The 18,595-nt window shown below is 37.2% G+C and overlaps 1 pseudogene; it reads left to right on the forward strand.

Annotated features, from left to right (window-relative positions):
• Positions 1-1,893: 1,893 nt before the first annotated feature.
• On the forward strand, positions 1,894-2,433 carry LOC120187378 (annotated as a pseudogene).
• The last annotated feature ends 16,162 nt before the right edge of the window (positions 2,434-18,595 follow it).

Below are 18,595 nucleotides of genomic sequence, written 5' to 3' on the forward strand. Positions count from 1 at the left end.
AAATAGTGGTCATTTCGCGACTCGACCCTTAGTTACGTGGTCATTTATGTAGTTTACCATAAAAACAATATTAGGAGAGATAAAAAAAACCTCAAACCCGAGGATTCTATATCTATCTTGGCTTTATAGAATTGTATCTAATATAAATTGGCAAGATATGACAATTTTCCTATTAATTTTTTTTGAGATCAAGTTTAGGTGAACTTTACTCCCTCTATCATGTTATATTCATTAAAAATCTAAAAAGTTGGTTTTAATTTTATAACTATTTTTAATATTTTTAAATCATTTAATTTCATGACAATTGTTACATAAATTTTAATTTATTAAGTTCTAATTTTTTTATAAGAATTTATAATATTTATTTAATTAAATTTTATAAAAAAATAGAGATTAAAAAGTTCAGGTTTATATAAAATAAAACTTGTGCGGGATAGACGAGTTCAAGTTTATAAATAAAATAAGTTGAAATTCAAAGTAAAAAGTATAAAATATATATTCGATTTTTTATTAATTTAAATTTTATTTTTAGCGTTTTTATATATAATTTTTTTGAATGTTTTTATATTTTAAATTTAAATTATTTTTATTTTTTCTAAAATTCAAATAATCCCTTAAATTTTGAAAAGAAAAATAATTTAACCCTCGAATTCTATCAAAAAACTAATTTAGTCTATTTGTCACGTCGTAAGCCACGCCACCTATCACCGTGGATCGCCACATTAGTATTGTAGACTGTCACGTTAGTACCGAGAAATACCACATCAACATCATAACGGTCAATAATGAAAACCATTAGTCAAAGGGCCACATTAGATTCTTTTCTCTAAGTTTGAGGATCACATTAAGTGTAAAAGTAATTTGAAGGTCATATTAATTTTTTTGGAAAAGTACAAGTGCTTTAGATACTTTTTTGCCAAAATAAAATAAAAAGATGTAGTGTAAGTTCTTCAAAATAGATATGTTTAAAGGCTGGATTATTGATTCGAAAATTTATAAATTTATAATATATTGTATTATGTTCTTTGATTTTTCTTAAAAAATTAGAGCTTTAATTAGGTCTCTTGTCTTATTTAGGTGTTTAAATTTTTTGGGAGTAAATTATTTGATTTGTCAATATTTTTTTCATATTTGCATATTTTTACTTTTTAAATTAAAAAAAATAAATTTAAGTCATCTATATTATGGATTTGTTTAGGGATAGACACGGGTCGAGTTTGGGTGGGTTTTTGATCAACTTGACCCAACCTAAAAATTATACATTCTCCACCCAACTTGACCCGACCCGAAAAAGATACCTCATCCACTTGATCTAAAATCAACTTGATTTTTTTATATAAAATTCAAACCCGACTAAACTCGAAATAATATATTTATTGAAAATATTTTTATTCAATAATAATATATATTTAATTGAAAAAAATAATATATAGAGGGGTATTATTGTAATTAGTCCTAGATGTATAAGATAAAATTATATTGTTCGGGTCGGGTAGGATTGAGTATTTTTCACTCTAAATCAAAACCTGATCTAAACATAATTTAAAAAAAAAAAAGCTTGGCTCGATCGAATCGTGTCGGAACCTATCGGGTTGAGGTCCTGTGCCGATCCCCCGATTTGTTGTGTTGGCGTATGATGCAATTAAATATATAGTTGTCTTGGCGTGGAATGTATATGTTGGGCAAATAAATGGGCAATGCCAATAGCTTCCCCTCTTGCCGCATATGCAAAAATCTAAAATCTCTGCGTTTGCTTTGCCTTTGCTAATAACCTAACAACAGGACAAGGGACTGATTCCTTAACAACAACAACATGACTTGTGCAAGTACAACCATTTTATCTCCTTCCCCGTATTGCCTCCTTCCACCTCCGACAATCGTATCGAGTCAACAATGGAAGATTGCAACGTGCTCATCGCGGACTGTGTAGTCATATGTTGCTGTAGCCAATGCTTGATTCTCCAGATCATCATCTTCGTCTTCCTCAAACTTCCTTGCAAATTAATCCGGAAAACCAAGCGATACGCTAAGAAACTGATCGGGGGATGGCGGCCAAGGAAGGAAGGAGGGAAGATCGTGATTGAGGTTGAGATGGGAAACGGTGGATTGTTCAAAGATGAAGTACAATTAGTGAGAAAGAGGTGCGATTGCATGATGAGCAAGAGTGTAGAATTAAGGGAAGGTGGTTTTGGTGAAGGACAATATGGGATTGGATATTGTTGTATGCAGGAAGTTGAGAAGGTGTTGGAGGAGCTGTCTCGTCAAGGAGAGTTTGCATTTGGAAGCTTTTAGGGCCGCACATCACACGACCATGGTGTTGCATCATCATCATCATCATCATCACCATATCGTGTAGCCAATTACGAGAGATTCGATCTTTTACACTACAAGTTAGTTGACATGTGTTCTTTGATTCCAGCAACTAGCTGCTAGCTCTCTTCATTATTTTATCACATTCGGAAATGGAATGAAACAACTTTTAGTCTCTACACTTAGTTTGTTTCTCTTAATTTAGTTCCTAAATTTTATTTTGAACCATATTAACCATTAACTTAACAATATTTTCCTTTAGACTTTAAGATTACATTGCGTGGCACAATTCAGTGTAATACATCGTCAAAAAATTAAAAATAAATTAAAAATCTAAGTTTAAGATTGTCTACTCGCCAAGGATCCTCCATATTATTTTTTTGTCTCATATTATTTTTAAGATTGTATACTCGCCAATGATTCTCCATATTATTTTTGCATTCCATACTTTTTAAAAGATTTAGAAGTATCTTCGAATCTCTAACACTATGAGAATTTTGAAAAACATAGAGAGAATACTTCTGAAATAAGGATCTTGAATACTTATTATCTCTCGGAAAATAGCAACCTGTTGATATGATTTTTGACAGACCTATGTGACCAATCAAAACTAAATATATTGTTAGTTGATCGTATTCACATAGCCTACTAACCTACAAGTAGTCATAATGATCATATGTCTGACACCAACTCTAAAACTCACTATAAAATTTATCGATCAAGACCTAAAGAAGGGATGCAACCTAAATAAAACTCTCACCCTTATTCATCTCTTTTCTACCTTTTTTATGGAGATAAAACATTGTGACACTAACCAAAGACCAATTTATTGTCGGTTGTGACTTTTTGCTCAAAAAAAAAAAGATGAACCACTTACTATCGTCATAATTCATTTGATCCCAACAACAAAATTTGATATAAAAAAAATTAAGAACTAACTTAAAAAAATTATCAAGTTGAAATACTCAAAGTTTTTGGCTTAATATAACAATAAGTACCTAAATTATATACATTTTTTTTATTTAGGCGCCTAAACTATTTCTCTGTCAATCCAAGTGCCTAACATTACAAATGTTACCATTTTAAGTCCTCCAACTATAACAACCGTTAAAAAATTCTGTGAAATGACACATATTTTTTATGCTAATTTTAAAGCTTTTATTTTTAAAAACATAAAAACAATTTATTATGGCTAATTTTTTTTTTAAATCTTGTCCCCCTCCCTCCATCCTTTCTCCCTCTCACTCTACCTAATAGTAACATTAGATGACGAAGGTCAGAATCATTTCAAAGTTAGTGACGGTGATTGTATCGTTGGGTGATTGTATCGTTGGGTGATTGTGTTGTTGGTGGAGATTCGATGGGGTGGAAGTTTAATTAACGGCAACGGTGGTGGCTGGCTTGCGTATAGGAATTGAAAAAAGTCGGATCAGAAAATTCAGATACTTAATTCTTTTTTATTTATGGATAATTCAGATTGGATATCCCAAAAAAATTCAAATAATCGGATCATATACGGATCAAATAAATTCTAATTTTTGATTATCCAAAAATCTGAAGAAAAAAAATTGAGCTTTTAGATTTTAGATATTCTTTAGTCCAATAAATGAGTAACTCACTATCTCATAAAAGATCTAACCAAATAAATATTAGGATATTTAATTATTTATTGTATGTGAGTAATTAAATATATATATATATATAATATAATAGATGTATCGAATAAGTTACATTAAATCGCAAAATATAAAATTATTTTTGTCAAATTAAATTTTATATTAGGATTCAAGTATTTAGATATTCAATCCAAAAATTCAGATATCCGAAAGTCGGGATTTCCAAATTTTTGGATTTGATATAGATTACTACTATTTTCAAATATTAGAATTTCGATATCCAAAATTTTGGATATGATTGGAACTGATATCCGAATTTGCACACCCCTAATTATGATCGAGATACTTAAAATGATAAAATTTGTAACATTAGGTAATTGTGTTGACCAAAAATAATTCAACACTTAAATAAAAGAAACATTATAGATTAGACATTTCTTTTTAGGGTAAATTAAATTGTTCCTCATTGAATCTTACTATCTCTTATTTTATTCACTGAAATTTTAATTTTTTTAATTTGGTCACTGAATTTTATACATTTAGGTTTTTTTTGTCGCTCCACCTTGAAATAATTAATGACGTTATGACATGACAACCTATATCAAAATGACGTCGTTTTGGATTCCTACATAAATAAATTCGATATGATTTGAGGTCGACCGATTAGAATGTCACATGGAACTACCGGAGTGACTAACCCAAAAATTTCTTTAAAACTTTTGTAAAACACCATGCAAATACCATTAAGTAAAATGCAAATCAAATATAAATAGTTTAGTTCACATTGGGGAGCTCCCAAAATAAATACATCAAAATAATAAAGTCGATTATTTGAAAATAAAGTTACAACACAAGTGTAAGAAGGTTTATGAATAATACATGCCCCCAAGACATACTCTGTTGCTTGGACTGTCTGGAACATCTGATGCGCGATAGGCTCCTCGAATGTTCCTTCTAAAGACCTGCGCACGAAACAAATTCCGAATGTCGAGCTCACTAGGCTAGTGATATATTAACAACTAAACCATACTAAAAGTGTTCAATAAATGCTCATGCTAACAAATGCAAATAAAAAAGTGAGTATACTCGTATATTGCACTCTACACTAGGGTAGTTATCAAGGTGTGATCGGAGGGTTACACATCTCGAGACTCACATCCCTCTAGTCTACCAAGGGTGAGATATATCACTAGCCTTGCGCACTTGCTTATGTATATCCATATATTCTATACCTCGAAACTATCATCATCCGATAAAGTTACTCGGGTGTCCTGACCGTTTTTCGAGCATCAACCAAGGCTAGTTTTATGTCGTCCTAGCTTATATTGTTTTTAGTTGTAATTGCATATTAACAAGGTTCTCATTTGTAGTTTTATTTGATGGATTTTTAGTGTCATTGGGTCCCTTAATATTATTTCTATATTCCTTGGGTTTCTTTCCCAATAATGTATGATGATACCAATACTAAGCCTCCTTAGTATCGGTACTCGCCATTGGGTATCGATACTATACAATTATTACAGGCTGAGAAGAAAGTGTAGTATGAATACTCTTAGACCAGTATCCATACTCCCAAGACCTTCAATTCAAGAAATTTATAGATGTCCTTGACCAACTATATATCAATGTCCCATTTCTAGATTTTATTGGTCAAATGCCTACATATGCAAAGTTTCTCAACTGATTTCCTCATCATTTATTGTGAAGTTGATGATAATGAGCCCATCATTTTGGGGTGACTATTTCTAGCCACTGGTCGAATTTTAATCAACTGCGAGAAGGGTGAATTTATCATGCAAGTGGCTAATCAAAGTATGACCACCAATGTATTCAACACTCTTAAATATGGGGATGATAACGAGGATTGTCAATGTATTCTAGACATAGACTCTATGGTGTAAAAAGAAGTTGTAGAATTTCACTGCAATAATTTCTTGAAGATTGAGAACTATTTGAAGCTCAATGAAGATGGCATCGAGGAGCTTGAGGAGTCCCCAATAGAGGTGCAACAGTCTGGCATACTCACAGTTAGACCAAGTATGTAATTTGAACATTTAGGTTTTGTTGAGTTTACTCATCCAAAACCCTCACTTGAGCATGCACCCACTTTAGAATTAAAGCCTTTGACATCTCACCTTAAATATGATTAATTAGATTGCAAAGAGACCTTTCATGTGATTATCTCTTCTAGTATTAAGCCTGAACACGAACGTAGCTTGATAAATGAGTTATCCCAACATAAAAAAACTTTAGGTTGGACTATGGCTGACCTGAAGGGTATAAGTCCTACTATTTGCATGAATAACAATTTGCTTGATGAATACCAAAACAATTCTATTGAACCCAAAATAGGTGATGAAGGAGATCATTAAATGGCTCGATGTTGAACTTATTTAGCTAGTATCCAATAGTTCATTGGTCAGTCTGATGCAATGTGTACCCAAGAAAGGAGGCATGATCGTGGTGAGCAACAAGGACAACGAACTTTTGCCTACAATAACTGTCACGGGGTGGAGAATTTGCATGGACTACCGAAAGCTCAACTAGGCAACCAAGAATGACCATTTCCTCTCTCATTCATCGATCAAAGGCTAGATTGATTGGTGGAAAAATCCTTTTATTGCTTCCTCGAGGGATACTCATAGTATAACCAAATGGCTATAGCACCAGAGGATGTCCTTTAGTACCTATGCCTTTAGGAGGATGCCCTTTGGATTTTGTAACGGTCCAACTACATTTCAAAGATATATGTTGGTCATTTTCTCAAACATGGTAAATTTTTTCTAGAGATCTTCATGGATGATTTTTCTGTCTCTGGAGATGATTTTGAATCATGATTGAGTAATCTAGAAAATGTGCTTAGGAGATGTGAAGAAGTTGACTTGGTGCTACATTGGGAGAAGTTTCACTTCATGGTGACCGAAGGGACTGTACTGTTTTAGGCCACAAGATCTCACAAAAGGGGGTAGAGGTGGACAAAGCAAATGTTAAAGTGATCGAGAAGCTACCTTTACCCACCACAGTGAAGGGCATTTGAAGCTTTTTGTGACATGCAAACTTCTATAGGAGATTCATAAAGGACTACTCGAAAATGTCCAATCCTTTGTCCACTTTGCTACAACAAAATCAACCCTTCGTGTTTGACAAGGATTGCTATAACGCACTAGAGGAACTGAATGAGATACTTATCTCAACACCCATAGTTGTTCCCTCAGATTGGACCTCACCATTCGAGCTGAGGTGTGACGCGAGTAACTATGCAGTAGGAGCAATACTTGGCCAACGTCGAGGTAAGATCTTCCATGTTATTTATTATGCTAGCCGTACCTTAAATGATGCACAAATTAACTACACATCCACTGAGAAAGAGATACTATTTGTGGTATTTGCATTTGATAAGTTTATGGCATACTTGATAGGCACTAAGGTTATTATGCACATTGATCACTCGACTATTAAATACTTAGTGACTAAAAAGGATGAAAAACCCTAGACTTATTAGGTGGATACTTTCTTGTAAGAGTTCGACTTAGAGGTTATTTTTGATCACCTTTCTAGGTTAGAGAACAAGGCTAAACTCGATGATGAAATAGAGATTAAGGAAGAATTTACTGATAAGAAATTATTATTTACAGCGACAATTTCATGGTATCCTGACATTGCCAATTTTCTCATTTGTGGTATTTTGCCTCTTGATTTAAACGGCTAGAGAAGGAAGAAATCCATGTACGATGTCTGATTCTACTATTGGGATGAACCTATTCAAGTAATGTGCGGATCAAATTATTAGAAGGTGTATCCCTGAAGATGAGCAAAAAGAGATCCTATTCCATTTCTATTCATTTTCATGTGGATGCCATTTTGGAGGTGCAAAGACTACTGTAAAGGTCCTAAAATCCATATTCTATTGGTCTACTCTTTTCAAGGATACCTAAGAGTTTTATAAGTCTCGTGATAAATGTCAAAGAATAGTGAACATCTCTAGCAAGAATGAAATGTTGCTACTAAACATAATAAACTTTAATGTGTCGGGGATTGACTTAATGGGCCCATTTCCATATTTATTTAGTGATCTTTACATCTTGCTAGCGGCAAACTGCATATCAAAATGGGTTGAAGTAGTAGCTACTCCAAGAAATGACTTAAAGACAGTCATGAAGTTTCTTCACAAGATTTGGAGCCCTAAGAGCTATCATAAGCGATGAGGCACACACTTTGACAACAAATTCATTGCGAAGGCACTTTAGAGAAATGGGTGAGACATAAGATTGCTAGAGCATATCACCCCCAGACCAATGAGTAAGTTGAGGTCTTTAATCATGTGATAAAATAAATATTAGAGAAAATGGTCAACCCATATAGGAAATACTAGTCGACAAGGTTGGATGAGGCTCTATGGATATACCGAAAAACCTCAAGACACCCCTTGGAATGTCACCCTTCAAGCTTATATGACAAGGCGTGTCACCTCCCATTTGAGCTAGAACACAAGGCATATTGGGCCATAAAAAAGATCAACATGGATGCTTAGTTGGTTGGAGAAAGGTGTTGTTACAGCTAAATAAGATGAAAGAATTCAAAGCCTAAGATTATGAAAATGCACAGTTGTACAAGGAGAAAACAAAAAGGTGGCATGATAAACATATTTTACCGTGACATTTTCATGAAGGTCAACAATTCCTCTTGTATAACTCAAGGATCAAGTTATTCCTTAGGAAACTAAGTCAAGGTGGTCAAGCCCATTCTAAGTGGACAAGGTCTATCCTCATGGAGCTATGGATATAAAAATCTAGAAAATGGGAATATTTTTAAAGTGAATGTTCAGCAGCTCAAGGTGTACACTGTCACTCCAATCCTCAAAGACAAATCAACAGACACTCCATGATGCTTGAGTTTTCACTTCTTTACCCTTATCAATATTTGCCATAACATTTTCTTTACTCCACTACTATGAATAAAAAAATGTGTTTTTACTTTTTAATTAATTTAGTATATTTAATTTCAAATTAATTATTTTTTATGACACGTGGGCAACCATTATTCTTAAGAAAAAGTGATTTTTTGTGTTTTCGGGTTTTGAGGATGAAGTTCACAAAGGAATAAGAAGAGGCACACCAAAATTTTACCTCATTGGGAGCAAAAAATCGAAAAAATGGGGGTATTTTTTAAATTCAACATGCCATCCCAAAATTACCATACATACTCTCCCTACTTTTTTCACTTTCATTAATTACCTTCCCCAACCAAATAATACCCTAAAAGAGGCAAAACTCATCCATTGTTGATAAAAAAACCATCCATCTATCTTAACCCTTAAACTACTTTTTCCCCATTACTCTTCTTTATTATTTTTCTAATTATCTTTCTTTTTTCCCCACCAAACTAGAAAAAAAAACCTTAAACTCAAAAATATTTATTTCTCCCTTTGAATCATCCATCGATGCAAGAATGTTCTTGAAGGTCCCAACTCATCTAAAGGACCACAATCTATCAAGATACTCAAGTTAAAAAATGAGATAGCCAAAGAAAGTTTGAAAGCTTGAAGGAAAGAAAGTGTATTTGAACAAGGTTTTGTTTTTCCCCCAACGGATGAAGAAGTTTCGTTGCTGCGATAATGGGAGGTTATAAACACACAAATAGATAAAATTTGCTACAAATCAAGGACCTATAGTGGTGACTTTTTCCCGATAATTTTATGTCCAAGTCAAGAGTTTTCGTTAGAGGCGATAAGATAAAGCTCTCCGATGCAGCAACTAAGGTTCTTCAACTTGGAAGAGTAACTGATCAACATACTCGATTGTGTCTTCAACCATTATATAAACCAACATGTCTTGGAAGGACCTATACTTTGAAGGAACCACTTGGAAGAAGTAAGCCAACATAAGTTTTCGGTCGAAAGGTGGTGTCTCACTCATGTAAAACTTTGGAACCATTTTCTAGAAACTCACATTATGCCTACATCCCACTACACCACCGGATCCCTTCCACGAATGATGCTTTTACATTCCATTATTGTGGGAAGGCCCATTGATGTGGGTAAACTTATTGTGGATGCAATCCTACTTGCAATAAGAGGAAGAAGAGCCCTCTCTTATTTCCCAACTTGATTACTTCACTTTACCGAGCAAAGTAAGTCTATGAGGATTCCTTAGATGATTGTGTTGGGAAATAAAAAATCACAATTGAGAAACTTCCAAGTTTATGGGATTTCAATGAAGATGCCCCAACAATAAAAATTGAGATGATGGATGGCCACGCCAAGACTATTATTGTAGCAAGACTTGCATTTATATTTGCTAGCGCTAATAGCATAAAAGATCAGATGAACTTAATAGAGAAAGCAAGAACTTTATTTGGCTACATCAAGGAAAGAGATCAAGTAACAGTATACTTCATATGATAAATTTTCCCCACATGCCTGTCGAGTTTCAACTTTTCCCAGAGAAATTATTTGATGCCCCGAAAGAAGCAACTGAGCAAAAAATTGAGCCATCAATTGAAACAACTCATGAAGAAGTGCCATTTAATGCTACATCATAACAACATCATCAATAAGATGAGAATGGAACAAGTTAAGTGGATGCTTCTCCCATTTTGAGCTATGGAAAATGAATCTTTCCCGGTTGGCAGCAATGATAATCTAGATAATGCCAAACCTTAACCACGAGTTCCAACACCAACGACGAAGTGTCAGCTTAAGTGCACGATCGATCGAGTCTGGAACCTACCCACCAATAATTGAGATGATGGCATAACTACCTCTGATGATGAAGGCATGATACCCCTAGAAACATTGAAAAGAAAGAAATGTGCCAAGATCGTGGCACCCGAGCAAACACCACCACCACCACAATAGGACTTAATCAAGTGTCACGAGGGCTAGACTTCTGCTAGCTGATTCATGCGTCACTTAAACAATTTCTAAGTTAAAATAGTGCCTAAGTCAGCCTTTAGCACGTCCTTGTGAGACTTTGTCTCACCAAGAAAAAAACCAACCCACTAGGTTTAGACTAACGATGCGAAAGCTAAACACCAATAAGGCTAATACAAGTAACCAACGTTGAACAACTTTTGGAAGCGTGACTATTGTCGAAACTCTCTAAGTCACAAAGACTTAACCACTTTGGACCTCTGAAAGAACTGTGAGAAAGTAAACACTCTGGTACTTATAATCAGTAACACAAGCCACAAAGGCTTAAGCACAAAGAGAAATAGGCTAAGTAATTAAGTAACAAGGTGCTAGAAATGCTAGAAAGAAAGGCAATAAAGTAACAAGAACTTTATCAAGAACTTTATCTAAGGAAAATTTCTAATGGATGATTACAAATGAGGGAGAAACTCTCTATTTATAGTTGAGGCCCTAAAAAACCAACGGTCTAGATCAATGTACATCAACAACTTACATTGAATCATACCTTATCAAGAACTTTATCTAAGGAATTTGAATTCAATACAATATTATCTCTTTAATTAAGTATTTATCTACTTAGATTAAAAGATATTCTTCCATTATGGAAAAATCAAGAAGCGGCTAAGTTTGATAGTTCTGGGCAAGCACAATACTTTGCATAACACTTTTACAGAAATTTGCATACATATCTTAGTCTGAATCCACGAGCCTTGATAAATTTACCCCCATCGAACATGTAACACCCTCGTCACTTCTCCTGAATACCCTTAGAATTGATCCTTTACGTACTTGTAAGTATTCTCCAAGAATTGGGCCAAAGTAAGCTTTGCCTATGACAAGCCTAAGTCTGTGAAAAATAACCCCTTTTCTGAGAAACTATGCTAATGTCTCACCCCCTATGGTGTGACCCGTGACATTCTCTCCCATTTGATCTAACAATTCTCTCATTGCTAGGCAAGAACACTTGGTCTTTGAACACCTTGGACGAATCTTCAACAAAAAAACTCAGCTCACTTCATGCATTGGTTCACACCATCATGACTCAACACGATCTAACCCTCAGTGGCATACATCTCGAGCGTAGGAAATCCATCCTACCTGTTTGCATTCACCCAAACTTGGATAATTCTAATCCAACAACCAAGACTTAGATACTCCCAACGACATAGGACATGAACTATCATATTCATCGAAAACACTCGCTTGTCCCTAAGAACTCTAAAAAATCTCACATGACCCTTCCAAACTTTGGAAACTTTGCAAATCTGGTTGGGTCTTTGACCCACACCAATCAACAATGGCAAATAAAACTAAACAACACTGAAAAAAATGTTTGAGATGTACTTCCCTTGATTACTTCTTATTTACATTTACTCTCTATGCCAACCCTTCTTACCTATGAAGATTGACACTCCCAGCATGATACTTCTACCTCGAAGTTCATTGTTTCAACTCATAATGGCACCCCCTTCTTGAAGCCTAGTGATACTCCCATCACGCTACTGGGTGGAGAGATCAACTTCCTTTATGTCCCTGAGAGGCTTGGACTCCATCAACCACTCTTTAATTATCTCTCCGATGGTATTTCCAAAAGCAATGTTCCTCTCCCTCAGAACATCAACACACTGAATGGTTCTCATAGTCTTGTTCTCTCCCTTCTCGTCTCGAAACAATGACACTACACATTGCCTTTGGGAATCCAATATGCACATGACATTAACAAAAGGAAAGAAAAAAGCATGAACTCAATCAAGGAATCCAAACCCGATGATGAAATCAAATTTATCCAGTAGGATCACCTGGAACACTTCCTTACCACTCCATTCACCAATTTACAGCTCTATCTCCTTTGTCAAGCCAACAATTGAAACCTATTTAGAGTTAACAGTTTTGATCCTCTTACTCGATGGTTGAACTGAGAGATCAAGTTGCTTAGCAAGCCTATTCAAAATGAATAGAATGGATACCCCCGCATCTACTAAGGCAAATCTCTATCGTCCCGTAACGGTGATGTTGACAAACATCAACCCTCTCTGTTTTTTGCCTCTTGTTACCTTGGAAGAACTCAAAATCATTGTGCCAAGTCACACAATATCTTCGATCCTAGGCACATCATCCTCCTCGGATGCCTCGATCTTGGGCTCATCCATCTCCTTGGACAATTTGGCTTTATCTAGGCAAACTTGCAACTCCTATGGCCCCTTAGATAGGCTACCATTCAATTGTTCATATATTACCCTTGGCTTAAGGAACTTGTCACTTTCACTTGTACTAAGTTTAGTCTTGTGATCTTCATTGATGATTGCATCAGGTCTCAGTGGACTTCTGTCACCACTAGTAGAGTTTTTCTACCCCATAACCCTTCAATGTGGATCCCTTAGGTTGTTCGAAGAGGTTATCTTTCCCAAGAAGATAATATCGATTCTTAATAGTTAACTTATTCATCTTACGATAATTGATACACAACCTCATTGACCTATCATTCTTCTTCACAAAAAAGACTAATGTTCCTCAAGGAAAGATGCATGGTCGAATGAAACCCTTATCCAATAACTCTTATAGTTAGATTTTTAACTGCTTAAGCTCTATTGGTGTCATGCAATAGGGAGCAATGGTCACCGAGTGGATCTTAGCATCACCACAATACCAAACTCTAGCTCTCGATAGGTGCTAATCTTGGCAAATTCTCCAGGAATACATCTAAAAGTCTTAAACTATATATCCTCGAGTATTGGAACAATAACTCATGTGTCAACCATATAAACCAAAAAGGCTTCACAACCCATCTCTCTCATCTTTTGTGCCTTTATGACCGACATAATTCTTGAATACCTCAATTTCTCACTAAACATCACAACCTTGGTTCCTTCGCCCTTCCTAAGTTTGAGCTGTCTAGCTTTGTATCTTAAACTAGCATCGTTCTCTAACAACCAATCCATGCCAAAGATCTTGTCGAACTCTCTAAATTATAGCTCCATTAGATCAACTGCAAATGTCTGACTTTGAATCACAACGGGACATCTACGGTGAACCTTATCCACAAGGATTTCTAATCCTAATGAGTTGGACACTCAGACTCTTATCTCTAGGTCATCGGCTGGAATGTTTCTTTTTTAAACAAGCTCAGAACAAATGTAAGAGTATGTGGACCCTGGGTTAACTAAATCATAACTAGAATAGAGAACACAATGAAGGTACCTGAGATCATATCAGTTATGTCACACTCTTCTTAGGATCTGACTGCATACTAAAATAAGGACACTTTAGGCTTGACACCAGCTGTAGATTGACCTTTACCCCTACTAAACTATCCAGATGTGGTACCCTCTCTTCTCGAGTGTTTTCTGTCCATCTGGAATGACTAAGCAAACCTCTGGGTCGATGTTGGAGTCATACGCTATGCCTCAAAGTAATCTCTGATAAAGTGGTTCCTCACTAGTAAAACCCTAAGTGCCTCCTATCATAGATTAAACAATTGGGTTGGGATGGTTCCCTCATATAACCACCGATACTCATCACAGAAGTTGTGGCCAAAGGTTACCTACGATGTTCAGATTTACCTCCTCTGCCTATGCTCTGCACTGACCTACTAGGCTAATCCGATGGAGTTCTCAATGATCCCTGTGAATCCCTGGCACTCTTGGTCGATGGTTGGGAATGTCTCAAAGACTCTGCAACTCTCCTGCTCTATCCAAATATTGCCGACGCTCTAGATTTCATACCCAAAACTCTCTCTCTTGCCTTCGTCTAGCGAGTCAACCCAGTAAATACCCTCGATGTATCGATGGCTAGATGGGTGAGGATTTCTAAGTGAAGTCCCTCTTTAAACCTCCTACAACGGTGGTACTCAGATGCCACCAACTCTGGTGCATACCGGCTTAGACTAAGGAATACCTTCTTATACTCGCATGCAGATCGATATCCCTGAGTCAGGTGCAAGAATTGATCCCTCAATTCGTTAGTGTGATCCTCGCTTATATACTTATGACGAAACTCCTCCAAGAATTACGCTCAAGTGGGTCGTTCATGCTCCATCACCATCTCAATTGTCTCTCACCATTTTATAGCGTCACCCTTCAATAGGGTAATGACGCACTCCAACATACCCTCAGGGGTAAGGTGTAGCTGATGGAGTACTCAAAGATACCAACTGACGCCAGACAGAATAGTGATTATCCTGCAAGCGCTCCAACAGATGATTCACAAGAGAAAATTCGCCCAAAAAAATCCAGAGAAAAAAAGTCTCTAGGGTTTAATAAAATATTATCAAATCAAAACAATGCCAAAATCAGTCCACAAGCCAGACTGTTATAGCCAAAAATCATCTTTATTCGAATTTTGCCAAAATAGCAAAATCCCAAAAATCACTCTAATTGAAATTTGAAAAAATAAGCAATCTCCAAAAAATCCGGCCTAAATCGGATTTTAAATGACTTCCTAATTGACAATCGAAATATTACCATAAATAGTAAAAAATATCTAATTCTAGTGATTCCAGGGAAAACGGCAGAATTTGAGGTTGAAAAAAAGGCACATTGACTATGCTCATACAGAGAGCGTGCGCGTCGAAAAGAGCTTTGGATTTCTGGGGGTCTTATGCGCGATTCTGACACCTGTAGCCAAGTTATGGCCAAAAGACTGAAACATACTCAAAACGACCCCAATGAGGAACATGTCACAATCAATTCCCGCCTTTGCGCTGATATGCCAATTCATGGTATCTCAGCGCCATCAAGGTGCAATCTGACAGCTCAGCATCATCTGTCTTGGATCCCCCTACATCAGTCACCCCGGGTTGGAAAGAACTCATTCTCGAGTTCAAAGTAGTGTCATCAGAATCCACAAAACAATGACTCAGGTGCTTCACATTAAAGACATCAGAAGTCTTCAAGTGGCTGGGAAGGCGCAACCTATAAGCATTATCATTGATCTTCTGCACGACCTCACAAGGTCCAATCTTCCGATCCTTAAGCTTATTATACTCACCAACAGGAAAACGATCACGAGTTAATACAGCCCAAACAAAATCACCAACACAAAAGTACCGACGACGATTTGTCGACCCAAGTCTTGTACTTGGTATTGCTCTCATGAATGGTTTTTCACCTGCTCATGGATACCCCGAAGATACTTTGCCATCTCATCTGTTTTAGGACTAAAACGACCTATACGTGGAATAGGGGCTAAGTCCAGCACCCCGGATGGGTTCTGACCATAGACAATCTCAAATGGGCTTAAACTTGTGGTTCTGTTTTTTGATCTGTTATAGGCAAATTCTGCCTGAGGCAATGCCAAATCCCACTGCTTCGGCTTCGTTCCTACCAAACACCTCAAGAGGTTTCCCAAACTTCGGTTCACCACCTCGGTCTGGCCATCCGTCTGGGGGTGGTAGGCGCTACTGAAATTCAACTGCGTTCCTAGTTTCCCCCACAGGCTCTTCCAGAAATGACTGATGAACTTAGTATCACGATCTGAAGTGATGGATCGAGGAACACCATGTAAACGCACAATCTCCTTGAAATAGAGATGGGCAATCCGGTCAGCATCCACAGTCTTTCTGCAAGCTACAAAATGAGCCATCTTGTAAAACCTGTCAACCATAACAAAGATAGAATTTGAGGCCCTTTGGGTGCGGGGTAAGCCTAGTACAAAATCTCTGATCGAACCAAGGAGCTTCAGGAACAGGTAAGGGAGTGTACAAGCCCACATTGGTGAGAACTCCCTTATATCGCTGGCATACATAACAACGGTCCACATAATGGGCCACATCACTAGTCAACTTGGGCCAATAAAAGTCAGAAGAGATAAGGGCCAAGGTCTTATCTCGGCCAAAGTGTCCCTCATTATGGAGTTCACTTATAATTTGCTGCCTCAATGAACAATCTGGAATGCACAACTGTAATCCACAAAACAGATACCCATTATGCAAAACAAAATCATGACGGTGACCCTCAGTTACCTCCTGAAATATCATTCCAAAGGAAGGATCAGCTGCATACATATCTGTGAACGTCTCAAAGCCTGCAACTTTAGTACTCATGGTGGTGAGAAGTAAGGTACGACGGCTCAGGGCATCTGCGACGCAGTTCAAACTCCATGCTTGGTGCCTCAGCGTAAAAGTGAATTCTTGCAAGTATGCCACCCACTTGGCATGACTATACTCAGCTTGTGTTGTCCATGATGTACTTCAAGGCCTCATGATCGGTAAACAGAATAAACTCCTTCTGTACTAGGTAGTGACGCTTATGCTTCAGGGACTGAACTATGGCATAGAACTCCAGATCATAAGTGGAATAAATTTTCTTTGATCCCGATAGTTTTTCACTAAAAAAAGCAACCAGATGACCTGCCTGACTCAGAACACCACCAATGCCAACGCCAGATGCATCACAATTTACCTCGAACAATTTGTCAAAATCTGGAAGTGCCAAAACTGGAGCCTCGGTCATCTTCTGCTTGACCAGTTGAAAACTGGCCTCTTCCTCCTCAGAACACTGGAAATCACGCCCTTGAGGCACTCGTGATAGGGGCGATCAGAGTACTAAAATTTCTAATGAATCGGCGGTAAAAAGACGCAAGCCATGGAAACTTCGGATTCATGTAAGGTCTTTGGTGGGCCACTCCAAGATGCATCTACCTTTGACTGATCTGCATGAACACCATCAGTAGACATAACAAAACCAAGAAAAGTCAGAGTAGTGAAGAAAGAACACTTCTTTGATGACAAACAAGCACTCTGTTTTCAGCATCTCAAAAATAGCACGGAGTTGATCGAAGTGTGAAGTCCATGTCGGACTATAAACGAGGATATCATCGAAGTAAACTACAACAAATTTCCCCCATAAAAGGCCGCAAGACCTGATGCATAAATCTCATGAACGTACTGGGCGCAATGGATAGCTTGAAAGGCATGACCATCCACTCATACAACCCTTGTGGCGTTTTAAACGCCATCTTCCACTCATCTCCAGGTCTTATTCTGATTTGGTGGTAACCACTCTTAAGGTTAATTTTTTAGAAGACCTTAGAACCAGATTGTTGATCCAACATATCATCTAGACGGGGAATTAGAAACCGGTACTTAACTGTAATTCTGTTGATCGCTCGGCTGTCAACACACATACGCCAAGAACCATCTTTCTTTGGCACTAGCAGAGCAGGGACTGCACATGGGCTCATACTCTCTCGGATATAGCCCCTCTCCAATAACTCTTCCACCTGTCGCTGCAACTCTTCAGCCTCTTTGGGACTGAGGCGATATGCTGGTCGAATTGGCAAACTTGACCCAGGAACAAGGTCAATTTGATGGTGAATATCCCTCATAGGTGGTAGCCCAGGAGGAAGATCCTCTGGCATCAAGTTAGAGAATTATGCTAGCAGCCGCTGCACTTCTACTGGTAAATCTGCATCCACGTCTACTGCATTGTTCTCGTAAGGTAGTAAGGCATATACCACGTCGTCATGCTCAATCTCATCTAAAAACCTGGACATAGAAAGCAGAGTAGTTATTATGGGTTACTGGGGTAGGAGTGAGTCCTTCCGCCGGGTGCCAACACAATCTTTTTTCCCTTGATGCTAAGGGAATATGTATTCTTCTGTCCATCATGAATGACACTACGATCATACTGCCAGGGTCGACCCAACAATATATGACACGCATCCATAGACACAACATCACACCAGGCATTATCAAAATATTTTCTACCAATTGAAAAAGACACGAGACATCGCCTATCAACTGTTACCTCACTGCTTTTAT

The sequence above is a fragment of the Hibiscus syriacus genome, unplaced genomic scaffold, assembly GCF_006381635.1.
Source record: "Hibiscus syriacus cultivar Baekdansim isolate YM2019G1 unplaced genomic scaffold, ASM638163v2 tig00113725_pilon, whole genome shotgun sequence".
NCBI classification, from domain to species: Eukaryota; Viridiplantae; Streptophyta; class Magnoliopsida; order Malvales; family Malvaceae; genus Hibiscus; species Hibiscus syriacus.